A 21,603-nucleotide genomic window follows, 5' to 3' on the forward strand; every position below is an offset into this window, starting at 1 on the left:
CACCCAATGTAACACCCTGGCCTAACCAAAATAAAGAACAAAAATCCCTCTCTATGGCCAGGGCGTTACAGGGGCCAAACTGGATTTCTTCAGCCTCTTGAGGTTGAAGAGGCATTGTTGCGCCTTCTTCACCACGTTGTCGGTGTGGAGGGACCATTTCAGGTCCTCAGTGATTTGCACAGCAAGGAACTTCTCTCCACTGTGGCCTCTTTGATGTGGATGGGGGCGTGCTCTCTCTGCTGTCTTCAGTAGTCCACGATCATCTCCTTCGTTTTGTTGACATTGAGGGAGAGGTTTTTTTCCTGGCACCACTTTGTCAGGGTTCTCACCTCCTCCATGTTGGCTGTCTTGTCATTGTTGGTAATCAGGTTTACCACTGTTGTGTCATCAGCAAACTTGATGATCGAGTTGGAGACGTGCGTAGCCACTTAGTCATGGGTGAACAGAGAGTACAGGAGGGGGCTGAGCACGCACCCATGTGGGGCCCCAATGTTGAGGATCTGCGTGGCAGAGGTATTGTTACCTACCTTCACCACCTGAGGTTGGCCCGTCAGGAAGTCCAGGACCCAGTTGCACACGAAGGGGATCAGATCCAGGGCCCTGAGCTTAGTGATGAGCTTGGAGGGCACTATGGTGTTGAAGGCTGTGTTGTAGTCGATGAACAGCATTCTCACATTGGTATTCCTCTTGTCCAGGTGGGATAGGGCAGTGTGCAATATACCTTGCAAGATCTTAATTTGATCAACCTGTTGCAGGAGAACTTTCATGCAAAGCAGGAAATGTACAACTTGTCGTGTATTTGACATTTAAAAAGGCTTCTGAAGTTTGTAATTTTCAGTTTGAAACTTCAGACTTGATTTTCCCTCTACAAAAATGTCCATGAATTATAATCCACATAATAATTTAAATGTCATGTTGCTGCAGGATTATTTTCCTGGTGTAGCAAACTGGCAAACTGTCAGATAAACATGATTTTCCCTCTGACTGGGCTTTGTTTGCTTTCCACTTTCAAATGCCTCTACTGAAGCATGTTTCAACTCTGTGTCACTTCAACCATGACATATACTGATTGAAGCTACTATACTTTCCCAGCCTGCACTTACTCCGTCTCTCTCTCTTCCAAATGGAGAAGCATTCTCAACAAAGGAATGTAAAACAATTTAAAATGGATAACTTTCACTACCCCAAACTGATATGCATTTATTTAATTATTAAAAGCTTCACTCACTAAACAGTAATAATACAATAACCTAAGGGGGCGGTGGAATCTGTCAAATGTGTATCCAAAATAGATTAGCTGTATAAAGAGCTCAGGCAAAGATGGACATCCATGCAATGTACATCTCCACAACAAATTAGCTTGAAGGTAAAAGAGACCAGAAAATGACGATGCATTTCCTTAAATCTTTTCCAGTAAGCCTTTTCCATTAAATCCTTTTTAATCGTGAAGCAATCCCTCACAATACCTGGTGGCCGACCATTTTTACTGTCCAGTTGGCTTGAAGTTTGTGTCGGACATGATTCTGCTTAATATTTGGAGCCAGACAAATTGGGCAAAAGTGCCAGCTGCTGAGCATGGGAAAGCTAATCAGTTGAACAGAATGTGGAGGATTACATGTTCAAAGACTTGTTGTTTCTTTAACTCAGATATACAGTACATCTGTCGGGCTTGTTGGTTTAGTGTATTTCCCCTAATTCCTCTCAGATCATGTCTTAGCTTTATTATTTGCTCGCTGTTGTTTTTCAATCGGGTGAGGAGATGGTGGGGGGAAAGCGTCCCAATTAAATACGGATTTGGTAGCGTGTTATCACATCAGAGACGGCACACACGCTCCTGTTTAGGCCACTGGGTATAAATCACCTCCCTAAGTTAATAGTGCTTGCAACACCACATGGTGTGTGTGTATGCGTGTCTGTGTGCGTGCTTACATGTGTGTGCCTTCCTGTGTGTGTTAATGAGAGCGTTTCTGTGGGTAAAATATAGAGAGAGAGTGTGCACGTGCTTGCACACACTGGGGAACAAGTTTATTTTATGTCTCTGTTTGTGTGCAAAGCCTTCTGGTAACGCATTAAATAAAATCGGCAATTCCAATGCATTATGATGCAGCTGTAATGCATAATAACAGTTGTCACTCTAGCTGTTGATTGTCGCTGGTAAAGGTATATGCAGCCCTTGTGTGACCAGGTTAGAGATCCTTCAGGACTCCATGACGTTTGGGATTCAAGCAGAACATGACTTAGAAATCTCCTCCAGAATGCTATACTATGACTATTTTCATGTTCTGAAATACCTTACTATCCTGTACGGAGGCAGTTCTTTTTGGCCAGAGCCATCTTTAAGCAGGTACCATTTGTGCTGGCATTGTATGGATATTGGTGTGTGGTAGAAATGATGCAATTGACTATATATTCTGCATGTCTCTGAGGTATTTGGAGTTTCTCCCCACCTACTGATGTTGAGGGACCTATCCATTTGAATACTTCTGTGAAAACAATTGACATCAAGCAGTGGTTCCCAGGATCCATCATCTTGAAAACAGTAACTGATAACTGTTTGGATCAGATCTGACTTAACACTCCTTCTCAATAGCCGCAGTAGCTTAAGTTTAAGTTTGACAACGCTGCGGATGGAAAAAAAGCACTTTGTCTCCTGGGGGTGTCTGCCTTTGCCTTCTTCCTGCCCATTGTGTAAGATTCATCTAATGAAGCCAGTCCAGCGGTCGAGAACTGTCGGAGTCTGACTCATACACAGCACCGATCTGAGTACTAATGTAATAACCTCGGTGTAAGGAAGAGTGTTCACATTGCATTACTGTGTCTTATTCACCAAGCTCTCATCAACAACTCTCAACGTAGGCCAAAGGCACATGCTGTTTTTCCCCCCCCTTTCCCTACTGGCTTTTATCCTCCAAAAAGGTTATCTTTAATAGTTTTACCTTGTCCCCCACAACCATCTTTTTTTCAGCCATTCTTTTTATCTGAATTTCTTTTCTTTTTTTTGAGGGACCCAGCAGGTAAATTTGCATTCAACTTCTTTCCCTCTGTCTGCATATGTTTGTGACTCGCTGCACTTTACTGACTGTGCCTCCAGGCTGAAGTTCCATTTGTTTGTTTCATCCTCATTGTTGACATATCGATTTGAATTCTTGAATATCGCTTTTATATTGAAGTTTTCACAATATGAATACTGACCTCTGTTTGACTTTTTGGAAGAAATAAAATCATTCCTAGGCTACGTAGCCCATTGACAATGTTTTCTCTGCATTTAGTGTGTCACTCACTCCCAAAGACAACAAATTACATCTTTGTATCCAGCAAATAGTGTCTAGGCAACCACCCTCTTTATCTCAAAAACTGAAAACTGATTGATTTGATTGTATGACGGTAAAAATACTGCTCGGAGGAACTCACTGAATTCACTCTTATAGATAAAACAGAAATATTTTGTCCTTGACATTAGTGACCCCAATCACCCCATTGAAATCAACGATGAGAGAGATATTCAGATTGATTAAATGTGACGTGGAGTATCTGCTGACGTCACAAAAGCCATTAATGTAGTTCTAGTTTGGAGGCAGCAATTAATTGCATGTGGTACAATGGCTGTTTCTCCAGCTGGTTGTCTTAACGGAGAGTGATAAAAAGGTCAATCTCTTCGTATTGTACAAAAAGTAATTGCATGTCCTGGTTTACTCTAGTCTAAGTATCCTAACTGTAAAATGTTTATGGTCAGTGCTAATCTAGATGGCTAACTTTGGCTATGCCAGAGTGTCCCGGAGGACCTAATACAATGCAATTCAACATCACAATGTAACAGAAGTAGAAATTATTGCTGTTAATGGTCCTCAGTATGAGTGTAATCGAATTAAGCTGTGGATCAATGCAGCTGTGCCAAAAACCTCCTTTGGCATATTTGTGTCATCGAATTGAATTGAATGCACAAGCTTAGACTTGCTTCAGTCTGCCGCCACATAATGGAATCACAATGGTGACCAAGCCAGAGGGGCTTGAATGGGGAATTGCAGTGGACTGGAAGGATTGAAAGCCACAAGTTCATCTCAGCGTTGTCTGGGACAAACTGAGATACGATTCAATTCTAGAGGGGGAATGTAAAGCAAAACTGTAAATTCTACCAGGAAAAGTGGCAAGGTACAGCATGGGCTATGGGACAGACAGGAGGGAGTTTTATGGTTCTGTTACAAAGACGTGAGCTGAGACTCCAATTTGAAACTGCACTGCTGACAAAAATTCTATAAACTCAATCTCGCTTTAAACTGGAACTGGGCTACCTTTAGACTAGTCGTGTTATGCTTGTGGGCATCGTAGAGCCAAACTGCATGAGAAACTTACCTTTCCACAGAGATGTGATTTTAGTGTGTGGCCTAAACTGTTTGGACACTACAGACAGAAGTTGGCAGATCGGCTGTACCGACTTCACACGAGTCCCGTGAGGGTTGTGGAGGAAAACCATTGTGTTTGTGAGAGTCTCATCTTTCCATGGAGGGTCCATAATAGTTTGTATGCCAAACCATTCGGATGCTACAGACGTTTTCGTGAGAAGAATGATTTTCTGGATGTCACAAGGTCTGACAAACACCGCTCTAGCTCTGCCAACTTTCACCACAGATGCGGAAGGGCAACATCGGCGGATGTGATTGATTGAGATGGAAACCATTCAAAAAAAAATAATATATATATATATATATATATATATATATATATATATATATATATATATATTAACGCATAATAACAGTTGTCACTCTAGCTGTTGATCGTCGCTGGTAAAGGTGTATGCAGCCCTTGTGTGACCAGGTTAGAGACCCTTCAGGACTCCATGACGTTTGGGATTCAAGCTGAACAAAAGTTTTAGAACACCTACCCATTCAAGAGTTTCTTTATTTTTACTATTTTCTACATTATAGAGTAATAGTGAAGAAATCAAAACCATGAAACAACACATATGGAATCATTCAGTAACCACATTTTTTTTAAATCGAAATATATTTTATATTTGAGATTCTTCAAATAGCCACCAATGGCGAGAGTGTGCAAAGCTGTCATCAAGGAGAAGGGTGGCTACTTTGAAAAATCTCAAATATAAAATAGATTTTGTTTTGTTTAACACTTTCTGGGCTAGGCGGGACGTATTCGTCCCACCTACGTAACAGCCACTTTAAGCCTGTGGCGCGATTTTCAAAACCTTAAAAATCCTATTACTTCAATTTCTCAAACATATGACTATTTTACAGCTATTTAAAGACAAGACTCTCGTTAATCTAACCACACTGTCCGATTTCAAAAAGGCTTTACAACGAAAGCAAAACATTAGATTATGTCAGCAGAGTACCAAGCCAGAAATAATCATTTTTCAAGCCAGCATATAATGTCACCAAAACCCAGAAGACAGCTAAATGCAGCACTCACCTTTGATGATCTTCATCAGATGACAACCCTAGGACATTATGTTATACAATACATGCATGTTTTGTTCAATCAAGTTCATATTTATATAAAAAAACAGCTTTTTACATTAGCATGTGACGTTCAGAACTAGCAAACTTCCGGGGAATTCGCTAACATTTTACTAAATTACTCACGATAAACATTCACAAAAAGCATAACAATTATTTTAAGAATTATAGATACAGACCTCCTCTATGCACTCGATATGTCCGATTTTAAAATAGCTTTTTGGTGAAAGCACATTTTGCAATATTCTAAGTACATAGCCCAGGCATCACGGGCTAGCTATTTAGACACCCGGCAAGTTTAGCACTCACCATAATCATATTTACTATTATAAAAGTTTGATTACCTTTTGTTGTCTTCGTCAGAATGCACTCCCAGGACTGCTACTTCAATAACAAATGTTGGTTTGGTCCAAAATAATCCATCGTTATATCCGAATAGCGGCGTTTTGTTCGTGCGTTCCAGACACTATCCGAAATGGTAAAGAAGGGTCGTGCGCATGGCGCAATTCGTGACAAAAAAATTCTAAATATTCCATTACCGTACTTCGAAGCATGTCAACCGCTGTTTAAAATCAATTTTTACGCCATTTTTCTCGTAGAAAAGCGATAATATTCCGACAGGGAATCTCCTTTTCGGCAAACAGAGGAAAAAATCACAAAGGCGGGGGCAGTCGGGTCACGCGCCTAAGCCCAGTGTCCCTTGATCGGCCACTTGAGAAAGGCGATAATGTGTTTCAGCCTGGGGCTGGGATGACGACATTCTGTTTTTTCCCGGGCTCTGAGCGCCTATGGACGACGTAGGAAGTGTCACGTTAGAGCAGAGATCCTTAGTAAAAGATAGAGATGGAAAAGAAGTTCAAGAAATGGTCAGACAAGCCACTTCCTGTAAAGGAATCTCTCAGGTTTTGACCTGCCATTTGAGTTCTGTTATACTCACAGACACCATTCAAACAGTTTTAGAAACTTTAGGGTGTTTTCTATCCATATGTAATAAGTATATGCATATTCTAGTTACTGGGTAGGAGTGGTAACCAGATTAAATCGGCTATGTTTTTTATCCAGCCGTGTCAATACTGCCCCCTAGCCCTAACAGGTTAACACCTTTTTGGTTACTACGTGATTCCATGTGTTATTTCACTATTATTTTACAATGTAGAAAACAATAAAATCAAGAAAAACCCTAAAATGAGTAGGTGTTCTAAAACTTTTGACTGGTAGAGTAACTCTAGAAATTATCTTATCAAGAAATGTCTTCTGTCATGGACGCCTGAATGCTGCAACAAATTTTCACCTACTGTACCCATTGAATGCAATGTAAAGGTTTTGAGTCACATTTGTAGGCCTCCTTGCTTGCACACACTTTTTCAGATCTGCAAACACATTTTCTATGGGATTGAGGTCAGGGCTTTGCCACAACTTTGGACAGTATGCTTGGGGTCATTGTCCATTTGGAAGACCCATTTGTGACTAAGCTTTAACTTCCTGATTGATGTCTTGAGATATTGCTTCAATATATCCACATAACTTTCCTCCCTCGTGATGCCATCTATTTTGTAAAGTGCACCAGTCTCTCCTGCAGCAAAGCACCCCCACAACATGATGCTGCCACCCCCGTGCTTAACGGTTGGGATGTGTTCTTCGGCTTGCAAGCCTCCCCACTTTTCCTCCTAACATAACGATGGTCATTATGGCCAAACAGTTATATTTTTGTTTCATCAGACCACAGGATATTTCTACAAAAGTACAATCTTTGTCCCAATGTGCAGTTGCAAACCATAGTCTGGCTTTTTGATGGCAGTTTTGGAGCAGTGGCTTCTTCCTTGCTGAGCGGCCTATCAGGTTATGTTGATATAGGACTCGTTTTACTGTGGATATAGATACTTTTGTACCTGTTTCCACCAGCATCTTCACAAGGTCCTTTGCTGTTGTTCTGGGATTGATTTGCACTTTTCTCACCAAAGTACGTTCATCTCTAGGAGACAGAATGCGTCTCCTTCCTGAGAGGTATGATGGCTGCGTGGTCCCATGGTGTTTATACTTGCGTACTATTGTTTGTACAGATGAACATCGTACCTTCAGGCATTTGGAAATTGCTCTCAAGGATGAACCAGACTTGAGGAGGTCTACAATTTTTTTTCTGAGGTCTTGGCTGATTACTTTTGATTTTCCCATGATGTCAAGCAAAGAGGCACTGAGTTTGAAGGTAGGCCTTGAAATGCATCCACATGTAGACCTCCAATTGACTCAAATGATGTCAATTAACCTATCAGAAGCTTCTAAAGCCATGACATAATTTTCTGTCATTTTCCAAGCTGTTTAAAGGCACAGTCAACTTAGTGTATGTAAACTTCTGACCCACTGGAATTGTGATACAGTGAATTATAAGTGAAATAATCTGTCTGTAAACAATTGTTGGAAAAATGACTTGTGTCATGCACAAAGTAGATGTCCTAACCGACTTGCCAAAACTCTAGTTTGTTAAAACCTCTTAGGGATCCCTTCACTCCCATTCCCGCTCGAATTCCGTTAACGGGATTGCTTTGACAACATCCAGTGAAATTGCAGCGCCCCAAATTCAAAAACAGAAATACTCATAATAAGAATTCATAAAACATACAACTGTTTTACATCAAAATACAGCTTCACTTCTTGTTAATCCATCCGCAGTGTCAGATTTCAAAAAGGCTTTACGCCGAAAGCAGACCATGCGATTATCTGAGGACAGCACCCCGCATACAAACACATGATAATCATATTTCAACCAGCCAGGTGCGACACAAAAGTCAGAAATAATGATATAATTCATGCCTTACCTTTGAAGATCTTCTTCTGTTGGCACTCCAAAATGTCCCAGGAACATCACAAATGGTCCTTTTGTTCAATAAATTCTTTCTTTATATCCCCAAAATGTCAATTAATTTGGCACGTTTGATTCAGAAATACACCTGTTTCAACTCGCCCAACATGCCTACAAAGTATCTAATAAGTTACCTGTAAACTTGGTCCAAACATTCCAAACAACTTTCCTAATCCAAATTTAGGTACCCTAAAACGTAAATTATCGATACAATTTAAGATGGGATTTTCTGTGTTCAATACCGGAAGAAAACAAAGTGAAGCACGTTCCAGGTTGCGCGCACCAGAAGACTTGAGCCCCTCTGAGTGACACATGGAAACAACAGGACTACGTCGTCATTTCTCAAAAGAAAAACATCAACCAATTTCTAAAGACTGACATCTAGTGGAAGCCATGGAACTGCAACCATATTCCTATTAAAAAGGGCTTCCCATAGAAAACTAATGGAAAACAGATTGACCTCAAAACAAATTTTCCCTGGTTGGATTGTGCTCGGCGTTTCACCTGCCAAATCAGTTCTGTTATTCTCACAGACATTATTGAAACATTTTTAGAAATGTCAGAGTGTTTTCTATCCAAATCTAATCATACTATGCATATCCTAGCCTCTGGGCCTGAGTAGCAGGCAGTTTACTTTGGGCACACTTTTCATCCGGACGTCAAAATACTGCCCCCAAGCCTTAAGAAGTTTTAACAAGAAATTTGTGGAGTGGTTGAACAAAGAGTTTTAATCACTCCAACCTAAGTGTATGTAAACTTCTAACTTCAACTGTATGTCCTAATGACCAGTACAGAGGACAATTTTGCACTTACAATAAAATATAATTTTTTTCCAAAAATAATTATGGTAATCTGTTTTTTTTCTCACCCCAAACATATAAAAATATAAAAATATATTATATAAAAATATATATACACTATATATACAAAAGTATGTGGACACACCTTCAAATGAGTGGATTTGGCTATTTTGCCACACGCGTCTCTGACAGGTGTATATAATCGAGCACACAGCAATGCAACCTCCATTGACAAACAGTTGCAGTAGAACGACCTTACTGAAAAGCTCAGTGACTTCCAACGTAGCACCATCTTAGGATCCAGCTTTCCAACAAGTCAGTTTGTAAAATGTCTGCCCTGCAAGAGCTGCCCCAGTCAACTGTAAATGCTGTTATTGTGAAGTGGAAATGTCTAGGAGCGGCTCTAGGAGTGGCTCAGCCACGAAGAGGTAGGCCAGAGAACAGAACGGGAACCCTGAGTGATGAAGATTGCATTGCGTAAAAATCGTCTGTCCTTGGTTGCAACACTCACTATCGATTTCCAAACTGCCTCTGGAAGCAACGTCAACACAAGAAGTGTTCGTCTGGAGTGTCATGAAATGGGTTTCCATGGCCGAGCAGCCGCACACAAGCCTAAGATCACCATGCACAATGGTGTAAAGCTCACCGCCATTGGACTCTTGGGCAGTGGAAATGCGTTTTCTGGAGTGATGAATCACGCTTTACCATCTGGCAGTACGAAGGACGAATATGGGTTTGGCGGATGCCAGGATATCACTACCTGACTGAATGCATAGTGCCAAATGTACATTTTATTGGAAGAAGGAATAATGGTCTGGTGTTGTTTTTCATGGTTTGGTCTAGGCCCCTTAGTTCCAGTGAAGGGAAATCTTAACGCTACAGCATACAATGACATTCTAGACGATTCTGTGCTTCCAACTTTGTGGCAACAGTTTGGTGAAGGCCCTTTCCTGTATCAGCATAACAATGCCCCTGTTCACAAAGCGAGGTCCATACAGAAATGCTTTGTCGAGATCGGTGTGGAAGAACTTGACTGGCCTGCACAGAGCCCTGACCTCAACCCTATTGAACACCTTTGGGATGAATTGGAACAGCACCTGCGAGCCAGGCCGAATCACCCAATATCACTAATGCTCTTTAGGCTAAATGGAAGCTATTCCCCGCAGCAATGTTCCAACATCTAGTGGCAAGCATTCCCAGAAGAGTGGAGGCTGTTATAGCAGCAAAGGGGAGACCAACTCCATATTAATGACCATGGTTTTGGAATGAGATGTTCGACGAGCAGGTGTCTACATACTTTTGGTCATGTAGTGTATATCCCCCCCTAAAAAAATCTGGGTCTCAGGATGCTATGAGAAAGAAGAAACATTGATTAATGACTTGTGTCTGTGTAGACTAAGACAAAAAGCTCAACAATGCTGCTGTACTCACAGTATTCCCTGTGGAAATAACCTCATTACTTTCTCTTGGGATTTCCATGAGAAGATAGCGACCATTAATTAGATGGGATTGAACATAAACACTGACAGACACCTGTAGATCAATGGAAACTGCATTACAAAACTTAACAAACAAGGATGCTCATAGTCATCTAATACATGGGTATTTATCAAACAAGAGATGCAGGGTGCAGTGTAAGAAGGTATACAATAAGGCTGGTTCTGTAAGGCTTCTTGTCTGTGGCGAGAAGAGGAGGAATCTAGATTGCACTCTGAGGCCAGCTATTTGTCTTAGTCAATCATATCTGATCTATCATTGACAAATGGAGATGGGCTCCCCAGTTGAATAAACTCTGGTCTGAGACATTAGGGAGGAGGAGGTCAGGACTGTGCCAAGAGCAATTTCTCTCTTGGATGGAGAGAGAAAGAGAAGCAAGGGATATGTTGCGAGAGAGCGATGGACAGGAAATGTGTGTGCGCGCGCGTGTTGATACTTTCATTGAAAGGTACACTCATTTATCCACCTGGTGTTTAATTGTATAGTTAGAAACCTGTTCACACTAAAGTATTGTCAGGAAGAGAAACAACTGAAGCAAAATGACAAACCAAAAGTTACTTAATGCCAGACAAGATGTAAACGCTTGAAAAAAATTCAATAGCGTACATATTGTAATGACCTGACTAGATCATGAAGGAACAATTGTCCAGACGGAGGATGGAGTTAACGAATGGACGGTTTATTAACACAACTTAACACAGGCTACTGTTTGGCCGTAGCCCACGCCAAATGAATGAAAGGTACACTACAAACGAACCGTGACCTTCTCTTGTGAAGCCGAGACATAAGAGAGAGAACAATGGCTAAACCCGGTCTTAACTTCCAATGCTCCATCCCCCTGCCCAACCCCCCTTCACGCCACTCCACCAACCACCAGGCTGCCCGGTATCCTAACATTCCAGGCATTCCCGTGATTGGCAGATAGCAGGTTGATTGGCATGACCCCACGAACACTGGTAAGTACGACACAACCCACTAATAGCCTAACACATAACCCACAACTGTCTGTGCAGTTCGCTACAATATTCAAAGAAATCATAGGTAGTAAAAAAATATATATATATTTATTTTTCGATTTTACAAACAGACAGATAATGACGGAAAACAATACTTCGAGAATAGCCCCCACCCTTCAATAGGAGACAGAAAAACAAAAACAAAACAGAAAAACAGAACACAACATTGCTCTTAAGGAATTGGCAACTTGCTTCATTGATATTTGACTTACTGTACAGTTTAAGGATTATGCTAGGCATTAAAATAATTACTGTGGATCAGGGTGGGTTGCACGTTGTATGTTGTGTTGCCCATCATCACGTGAAATATACGCTATAAAGGGCTGCCATATCTTCACGAATGTATTATGTCTGCCAGAGATAAAATGGCGAATCCTTTCTATATGTTGCAAACTGGTGACTTCAACTAACCCGGTTTTAAAAACAGATACAGTCTCCTCATTCCAATGGCTTCAAATATTTATTTTTGGAATAACCATGCCATATTGCACAGTCTTCTGTTACCAGTGGGTTAAAGCCGTTAGGTGTTGTGACCTTCCTAAAACAGCACTGTCCGGGGCTGGTATGAGGTTACAGCTGTATACTTCTGAGTAAGACTTAAAAATCTATCTATACTGAACGTAACATGTAGAGTGTTGTCCCATGTTTCATGAGCTGAAATAAAAGATCCCAGAAATGTTCCATACGCACAAAAAGCTTATTTTGCTCATATTCTATGCACAAATTTATTTACATCCCTGTTAATAAGCATTTCTCTTTCGCCAAGATAATTCATCCACCTGACAGGCATGGCATATCAAGAATCTGATTAAACAACATGATCATTACACAGGTGCACCTTATGCTGGGGACAATAAAAGGCCACTCTAAAACGTGCAGTTTTGTCACACAACACAATGCCACAGATGTCTCAAGTTTTGAGGGAGTGTGCCAGTTGGCATGCTGACTGTAGGAATGTCCAACAGAGTGTTGCCAGATAATTGAATGTTCATTTCTCTACCATAAGCCGCCTCCAAAGTCCTTTTAGAGAATTTGAGAGTAAGTGCAACCGGCCTCACAACCGCAGACCACGTGTAACCATGTGTAACCACATGTAACCACGCCAGCTCCGGACCTCCACATCCGGTTTCTTCACCTGTGGGATTGTCTGAAGATGGGGTTGCGGGGTAATGAGGAATATTTCTGTCTGTAATAAAGCCATTTTGTCGAGAAAAACACATTCTGATTGGCCTGGGCCTTCTCCCCAGTGGGTGGACCTAGCTCCCAAGTGGGTGGGCCTATGGCTGCTCCCCTGCCCAGTCATGTGAAATCCATAAATTAGGGCCTATTGAATATATTTAAATTGACTGATTTCCTTCAATGAACTGTATTTCAGTAAATAATTTGAAATTGTTGTATTTTTCTGTCTGCCTATCTGTCTATCTATCTATCTATCTATCTAACCTTTATTCATCCAGGTGAGTCCCCATTGAGACATAAATCTATTTTACATAAATGCGGGGTGATGCTGTTGCCATTTTCATTCTGTTCAACTAAGGCACCTCTCCTAAAATGACACCTTTATTTAGCCTCAAAATAAAGTGAGTGATGAGGGACACCAGAGACATCCTTCTTAATGCACTCGCCATCAGGCTTCAGCCCTGAATCCACCCAAAAAACATCTATTCTCATTTGGAAAGCTTTAATGCTGATCCCTTTGACCGTGTTATCTCCCTACCTGGGCCATTTCTGTGCCGCTGATTACAGTCCTTAAGGGACTCTTATTAAGTATTTTCTCCAATTAAGCTGAACTCATTTGCCGCTTCGCAATTCCTCCACGACTCCAGTCTTCCAAATCGTCCAATGGCGGATTATTCCAATCTGTGGTGGGGCTGCAGTCTTTCGTGAGTCATTTACAAGGCAATGAACGGATGGGAAGCCTCGGTTTGATTTTGAGAGCAATTAAGACTTGTTTGTTTGTTTTCCTAGAACATTGTCAGTGCACACTCAGGTGAACTAAGCTATAATTGGCATACCATCGAAAAATCTGATGTTTTGACATGCTGGAACTACAGGGGGAAACACAAGACCAATGCTCTGAAATTCCAGGAATGTAATAATTGTGTTGTTCAGCAGACCAGACCTTTGCCTCTTTTGTGTAATGGTTTCCTACAGTATATTGCAGGCCTATGTCCCAGTCAATTTCCTTTCTGCTTTGTCAAGCTGAGTTTAAAAAGTTGTACCGGAACTTTAACTTGTCCATTTTGGAGATTGGCATTCTGCTGACCAATTTGGAGATTACAAGGAAATGCTGTCTGCTCTAAAGCCACCACAGATTTGAGTGCCCACACTGCTATCTTAGATTGCCACATTGGAAACTTACTGTGGATTTCCTGGATGACCAACAGCCATCGATTTCCAGCCTGCACAATGAAGGAGCGGCTTAATTTCTTAGTTCAATGTGTGCACCTCAGTAGCAGAACTGAAAATGACAAAGAGAGTGTTAAAATGGAGGACCCGACAGCCTTTTTAGCTGGTGTGGAGCAGAAAATCAGGAGATAAAATAGGTGGTATGTCTTTAGGCCTAGAGTACACGTGATGGAGAAGACTGGATCCACATTTATATTTTAAAAATTAAACAGATGCAGACATTTAAAAAAAAAAATTTTGGGGACAAATTACTTAACTTGGTTAAAATATTAAACTTATTTGGCCAATACTATATGTTCACTAGACTAACTAACCGCTCCCCATGAAGGAGGTGGAAGGGGATCCTAAAAAGACCTGCGGAATGGCAAAAATCATTCACACATTTAAAGCTAGAATCCTTAGTTGCTGCATCCATTTATGTACATACACATTTATTTGTTTTTATTTCACCTTTATTTAACCAGGTAGGTTAGTTGAGAACAAGTTCTCATTTACAACTGCGACCTGGCCAAGATAAAGCAAAGAAGTGCGACACAAACAACACAGAGGTACAACATGGAATAAACAAATTAAACACTGAGCCACAGTCTTCCCTGTGGCTCAGTTGGTAGAGCATGGTGTGTGGGTTAGATTCCCACGGGGGGCCAGTACAAAAAAATAAATGCATGAAATTAAATGTATGAAATGTATGCATTCACTACTGTAAGTCGCTCTGGATAAGAGCATCTGCTAAATGACTAAAATGTAAATGTAAAATGTGCAGAAGATGAATGTGCAAGTAGAGATACTGGGTGTCCCGTGTGGCTCAGTTGGTAGAGCATGGTGTTTGCAATGCCAGGGTTGTGGGTTTGATTCCCACGGGGGACCAGTATGGAAGAGAAAAAAAAGGTATGAAATGTATGCATTCACTACTGTAAGTCGCTCTGGATAAGAGTGTCTGCTAAATGACTAAAATGTAAAATGTGCAAAGGAGCAAAAAAAGAAATAACAATATGGGGATGAGGTAGTTGGATGGGCTATGTACAGGTGCAGTTATCTGTGAGCAGCTCTGACAGGTGGTGCTTCAAATTAGTGAGGGAGGTATGAGTACGTTCCAGTCATTGGCAGCATTGGCATACAGTAATGATACATACCCATAGATTCGAGAAGAATTTATTTATGAATGCCTCATGAGCTTAGTTCAACTGTCGTACCCCGTCCAAAATAAAAATACAAGCTTGTTATATTCTCCAATGTTTGTAAACAAAGTAAATGTAAACAAACACTGTATAGACTCAAAATATGACTTGTTTGTTTGATGATGGCGCTGCCGGAGATGGCAGCATCGCGACTAGCTCTTAAGAAACTCTGCAGTATTTTGTTTGTTTATGTACTATTTTTAACGATATTAGCTCAGGAATTGTTTTGTGTCATTACATACAGCTGGAAAAAACTATTGGATATTAGAGCGGCGGTAAATCACCAGAACGTCAAGCATTACGACCAGGATTATGACTTCCCTGGAGTGGATCCTTTGTTTGCTCTCCCCAAAGCAATTGAACTCAATCCAGAGGCTGACCCAAAACAACGCCTGTGGAGGAATGGTACTCGAGGCGGTCTTCTGGTCCGACTTAGGAAGCGTGCACACCACCCACCGCTCCCGAGTATTTTACTCGCTAATGTCCAATCTCTGGATAATAAAATTGATGAGCTCAAGGCTAGAGTCGCTTTTCAGAGAGACCCCAGAGATTGTAATCATACTCTGCTTCACGGAAACATGGCTCTCTCGAGATATACTGTCTGACTCTGTAAAGTTGGGTTCTCAGTACAATTCGCCGACAGGAACAAACATCTCTCCGGGAAGCAGAAGGGTGGAGGTATATGTTTTATGATTAACGACTTATGGTGTAACTGTGATAACATACAGGAACTCAAGTCCTTCTGTTCACCCGACCTAGAATATCTCACAATCAAATGCCGACCGTACTATCTCCCAAGACAATTTTCATCAATAATAGCCACAGTGGTCTATATCTCCCCCCCCCAAGCGGATACCACAACGGCCCTCAAAGAACTTCACGGGACTTGCAAACTGGAAACCACATATTTTGAGGCTGCATTTATTGTAGCAGGGTTTTTAACCTCTCTAGGGTCGGTGGGAGGAAATCGTCCCACCTACGTAACAGCCAGTGGAATCCTGTGGCGCGTTATTCAAATACCTTAGAAATGCTATTACTTCAATTTCTCAAACATATGACTATTTTACACCATTTTAAAGACAAGCCTCTCATTAATCTAACCACACTGTCCGATTTCAAAAAGGCTTTACAACGAAAGCAAAACATTAGATTATGTCAGCAGAGTACCCAGCCAGAAATAATCAGACACCCATTTTTCAAGCTAGCATATAATGTCACAAAAACCCAGAAGACAGCTAAATGCAGCACTAACCTTTGATGATCTTCATCAGATGACACACCTAGGACATTATGTTAAACAATACATGCATGTTTTGTTCAATCAAGTTCATATTTATATCAAAAACCAGCTTTTTACATTAGCATGTGACGTTCAGAACTAGCATACCCCCCGCAAACTTCCGGTGAATTTACTAATTTACTCATGATAAACGTGCACAAAAAACATAACAATTATTTAAAGAATTATAGATACAGAACTCCTCTATGCACTCGCTATGTCCGATTTTAAAATAGCTTTTCGGTGAAAGCACATTTTGCAATATTCTAGGTAGATAGCCCGGCATCACAGGGCTAGCTATTTAGACACCCACCAAGTTTAGCCCTCACCAAAGTCAGATTTACTATAAGAAAAATGTTATTACCTTTGCTGTTCTTCGTCAGAATGCACTCCCAGGACTTCTACTTCAATAACAAATGTTGGTTTGGTTCAAAATAATCCATAGTTATGTTCAAATATCCTCTGTTTTGTTCGTGCGTTCAAGACACTATCCGAAGTGTAAAGAAGGGTGACGAGCACGACGCGTTTCGTGACAAAAAAATTCAAAATATTCCATTACTGTACTTCGAAGCATGTCAACCGCTGTTTAAAATCAATTTTTATGCCATTTTTCTCGTAAAAAAGCGATAATATTCTGACCGGGAAAGCGTGTTTACGTTCAAAGAGAGAGAAAATAAAAACATGGGATCCCCTCGTGCATGCGCCTCAGTCAGATTGTCCTCTGATAGACCACTTACCAAAGGCGCTAATCTTTTTCAGCCAGGGGCTGGAGTTACATCATTCAGCTTTTCCCCGGGTTCTGAGAGCCTATGGGAGCCGTAGGAAGTGTCACGTTACAGCAAAGATCCTCAGTTTTCAATAAAGATAGTCAAGAAGAACAAGAACTTGTCAGACAGGCCACTTCCTGTAAGGAATCTTCTCAGGTTTTTGCCTGCCATATGAGTTATGTTATACTCACAGACACCATTCAAACAGTTTTAGAAACTTTAGGGTGTTTTCTATCCAAAGCCAATAATTATATGCATATTCTAGTTACTGGGCAGGAGTAGTAACCAGATTAAATCGGGTACGTTTTTTATCCGGCCGTGCAAATACTGCCCCCTATCCCCAACAGGTTAACAAAGCAAATTTGAAGAAAAGGCTCCCGACATTCTGTCAACATATTGATTGTCATACTCGCGTTGCTAAAACTCTCGACCATTGTTATTTATACAACCTTCCAGAATGCATCTAAGGCCCTCCCCCGCCCACCATTCGGCAAATCGGACCACGATTCCATCTTGCTCCTCCCTTCCTATAGGCAGACACTCAAATAGGAAGCACCCGTGATGAGGACTATTCAACGCTGGTCTGACCAATCGGAATCCATGCTTCAAGATTGTTTTGATCATGCGAACTGGGATATGTTCAGAGTAGTTTCAGAAAATAATATCGACACATATACCGATACGGTGAATGAGTTTACCAGGAAGTGCATTTGAGATTTGTACCCACTGTGACTATTAAAACAAGCATACCCATAACATCATGCAAAAACCACCATGCTTGAAAATATGAAGAGTGGTACTCAGTAGTGTGTTGTGTTGGATTTGTCCCAAACTTAATGGTTTGTATTCAGGACAAAAATCTATTTTTGCCACATTATTTGCAGTATTACTTTATTGACTAATTGCAAACCGGATGCATGTTTTGGAATATTTTTATTCTGTACAGGCTTCCTTCTTTTCATTGTGGAGTAACTACAATGTTGTTGATTCATAATCCGTTATTTCCTATCACAGCCATTAAACTCCGTAACTGTTTTAAAATCACCATTGGCCTCATGGTGAAATCCCTCAGTGGTTTCCTTCCTCTCTGGCAACTGAGTTAGGAAGGGTGCCTGTATCTTTGTAGTGGCTGGGTGTATTGATAGACCATCCAAAGAGTAATTGTTAATAACTGCACCATGCTCAAAGAGATATTAAATGTCTGCTTTTTGTTGAACCCATCTACCAATAGGTGCCCTTCTTTGCTAACAATTGGAAAACCTCCCTGGTCTTTGTGGTAGAATCCGTGTTTGAAATTCACTGCTCGACTGAGGTACCGTACAGATAATTGTATGTGTGGGGTACAGAGATGCGGTGGTAATTTAAAAATCATGTTAAACACTATTATTGCACATAGAGTGAGTCCATGAAACTTATTACGTGACTTGGTTAGCACATTTTTGTCACGTCCTGACCAGTAAAAGGGGTTATTTGTTATTGTATTTTGGTCAGGGCGTGGCAGGGGGTGTTTGGTTTGTGTTTTGTGTTTTTGGTTTATGTTCTAGATTATCTATTTCTATGTGTTTATCTAGCTTGTCTATTTATATGTTAGTTTTGTCAATAACCTCCAATTAGAGGCAGCTGGTTGTTGTTACCTCTGATTGGAGGCCAAATTTATTTGTGTGTGTTTTCACTTGTGTTTGTGGGTGGTTGTTTCCAGTATAGTCTGTGCACCTTATTGGACTGTTTTCGTATTTTGTTTTGTTTAAGTGTTTTTCTCTTTAATAAAAAGAAGATGATCAATATACCCGCTGCATTTTGGTCCACTCCTTACGACGAACATGACAATTTTTACTCCTGAACTTATTTAGGCTTACCATATTGACTCAAGATATTTCAGCTTTTTATTTTTTATTAATTTGTCACTGATCTAAAAAAATAATAATCCACAATGACATTATAGGGTAATGTTTGTAGATCAGTGACGCAAAATACAACACAAATGTGGAAAAAGTCAAGGGGTGTGAATATTTTCTGAATGAACTGTATATGATTACCAGACCAGTTCTTCACATTCCAAACAGAATGTTTGATGGGACCAGCGATAGCATAGTTAAGTTAGCAAACATGCTAGCATCAAACTTTGTATCAAAAATATATTCATATGGGGAGAAATGGAGCAAAATGTCCAAAGTCAGAGACACAGTTGGAGTTTAATTTATATTCAAAAGACAATTATCCCCATACAGCCTTGTTTAATTGTAGGCTATGAGGAAAGTGTGGTTTTTCTTAAATACAAGTACTATTTGGGTTTATACTGGTTGATGTAGCCTATATTGGCGACCACACCAGTTGAACAACCAACGCTGTATGGAACACAAGTTAGACTCTAGATCTTAATCCAATTGTCGAGTGTTATTAAGTGAATTCCTCGATGACTTGATACTAGGAATTGTATTATTCTTCAGTCATATTAACATATCAGTGGCTTATCCTCTGGGAGCAAACCCATCTCACTCACTGACATGGCGTGCAATTCATTTTATTACCTATTGTCACATTTTTTATCTTTTATCAGGTTTATCTACACCTGGGACTGATAAAAGCAACATAACAAGAAGGTCATCGTAATTGTCTTTCATCACTTCTCTAAATTTAATTTAATATGAATGAGATAAATAGTAGTCATGCTCACAATGGGAGTGTGAATGCACCTCAACATTTACTGTATTCTGTCCAACATTGCATCATCCTATTAACATCTCATTAAGTATTCCTCACTAAATGCTTCAAGCAAACTGAGTCTCCTCCCCCTCATTAGGCAGATCTATTCTGTAGCATCCCGGGACTATTAATTTAAAAAACTGGTTGACTAATCATGTACAGTTGCGGCCCAATATATTGACAAATTTACACTTTTCTTAAATGGTTCCCTATTTCTTCTAAAATAAGTTGAAATTAAAAACAACTTTTGGTTACCACACCTTGTAATTGGATTTTCTATACTGCAGAACCAATTTTATTTTAAATAAATGTATGTATACAATTTTAGTTTACAAAAAATGAAGACAAATGTCTCTGGCACTGGGGACTTGAATGTATGCAAGACATCATGAAATCGGCAGATTATGAAAGTGTTTTGAAGTACAATGTTCAACCCTGTGTCCAAAAACTGTATCTCTATTGAAGGTTGAGGGTCTTCCAGCAGGACAACAACCCAAACACATATCAAAAGAAACCTGGAATGATTCAAGAAAAAACGTGAGACTGTTCTGGAGTGATCAGCAAAGAGACCAGATCTGAATCACATCCATAACCTACGGTGGGATCTGATAACAGCAGTTGGCGGAGGGAACCCCTCAAACAAGAATTAGAGGCAATTTGCTGCTGAAGAGTGGGCCAAATTGCTACTAGAAGGTGCAGCAAGCTCATTGATGGCTACAAGAAGCATTTGTTGGCAGGCTGTGCAACCCGGGTGCCAATAATTTTGTAATGCCATAAATTGTGGTCAACAGATTAATTCCATCCCTTCCCCTGCTTTGATACTCATGTTAGTGTCCTAAACATGACAGTTAGGAGTTAAATCAGGATATTCTCTCATAAAATTCCTTGGCCAGTCGGTCGGGTTACAGTGCCGAGAGAAATTAGGATTTAATGAAGCGTCCCTTGGCAGCCGTTTGGGCAGAAAAACGATCAATCCGCCCAAGCGTTGAAGGAAGATACTGTGCATGTCAGAGGTCTTTTCCTTCTTCAACTTAGTGGCCTTCCTCTGTCTTCCTTGGGCTGACAGTCTTCAAGGATGTTTATCTTGGTTCGATTGGCTTGTTACTGCTTAGACTTGTGCTAGTTCCGAAAAGCTCCTACTGTATGTCTGCTTAAATTTCTTCTCTTTTTTATTATTACAGACATTGGAATCTTGAAATAAGTGACCTGTGTATTCCACTGGGGATTTTTAACTACTCTTCAGTTACACTCTATGGACATCTACTATCAGAGGCCCTGCCAGGTAAGGAAACAATATTTATCTTCACATTTTTTATTGTACTCATATTTACTGTAAATATTCCCACACATGTCATTTTTTGATGGGTCAAGGAATCTTGTTATCAGCTAAAATTATTTTACAGTAGGTATTCTAGAGGAAATACAGTGAGGGAACAAATACAGTGAGGGAAAAAATTTGATCCCCTGCTGATTTTGTACGTTTTCCCACTGACAAAGAAATTATCAGTCTATAATTTTAATGGTAGGTTTATTTGAACAGTGAGAGACAGAAAAAAAAAAAAAAATCAAGAAAAACGCATGTCAAAAATGTTATAAAATGAATTGCATTTTAATGAGGGAAAT

The 21,603-nt window shown here is 40.4% G+C and overlaps 1 protein-coding gene across 1 annotated transcript in view; it reads left to right on the top strand.

Annotated features, from left to right (window-relative positions):
* LOC106611587 (leucine-rich repeat and immunoglobulin-like domain-containing nogo receptor-interacting protein 2) overlaps nt 1-21,603 on the top strand; it is a 467,988-nt gene that overhangs the window by 141,446 nt on the left and 304,939 nt on the right. Inside the window, exon 3 of the mRNA XM_014211957.2 lies at nt 21,162-21,262. The gene's annotated coding sequence lies outside the window, so the exon portion shown is untranslated. The remainder of the gene's footprint in view (nt 1-21,161; nt 21,263-21,603) is intronic.

Source organism: Salmo salar, chromosome ssa09 (assembly GCF_905237065.1).
Source record: "Salmo salar chromosome ssa09, Ssal_v3.1, whole genome shotgun sequence".
In the NCBI taxonomy this organism is placed as follows: Eukaryota; Metazoa; Chordata; class Actinopteri; order Salmoniformes; family Salmonidae; genus Salmo; species Salmo salar.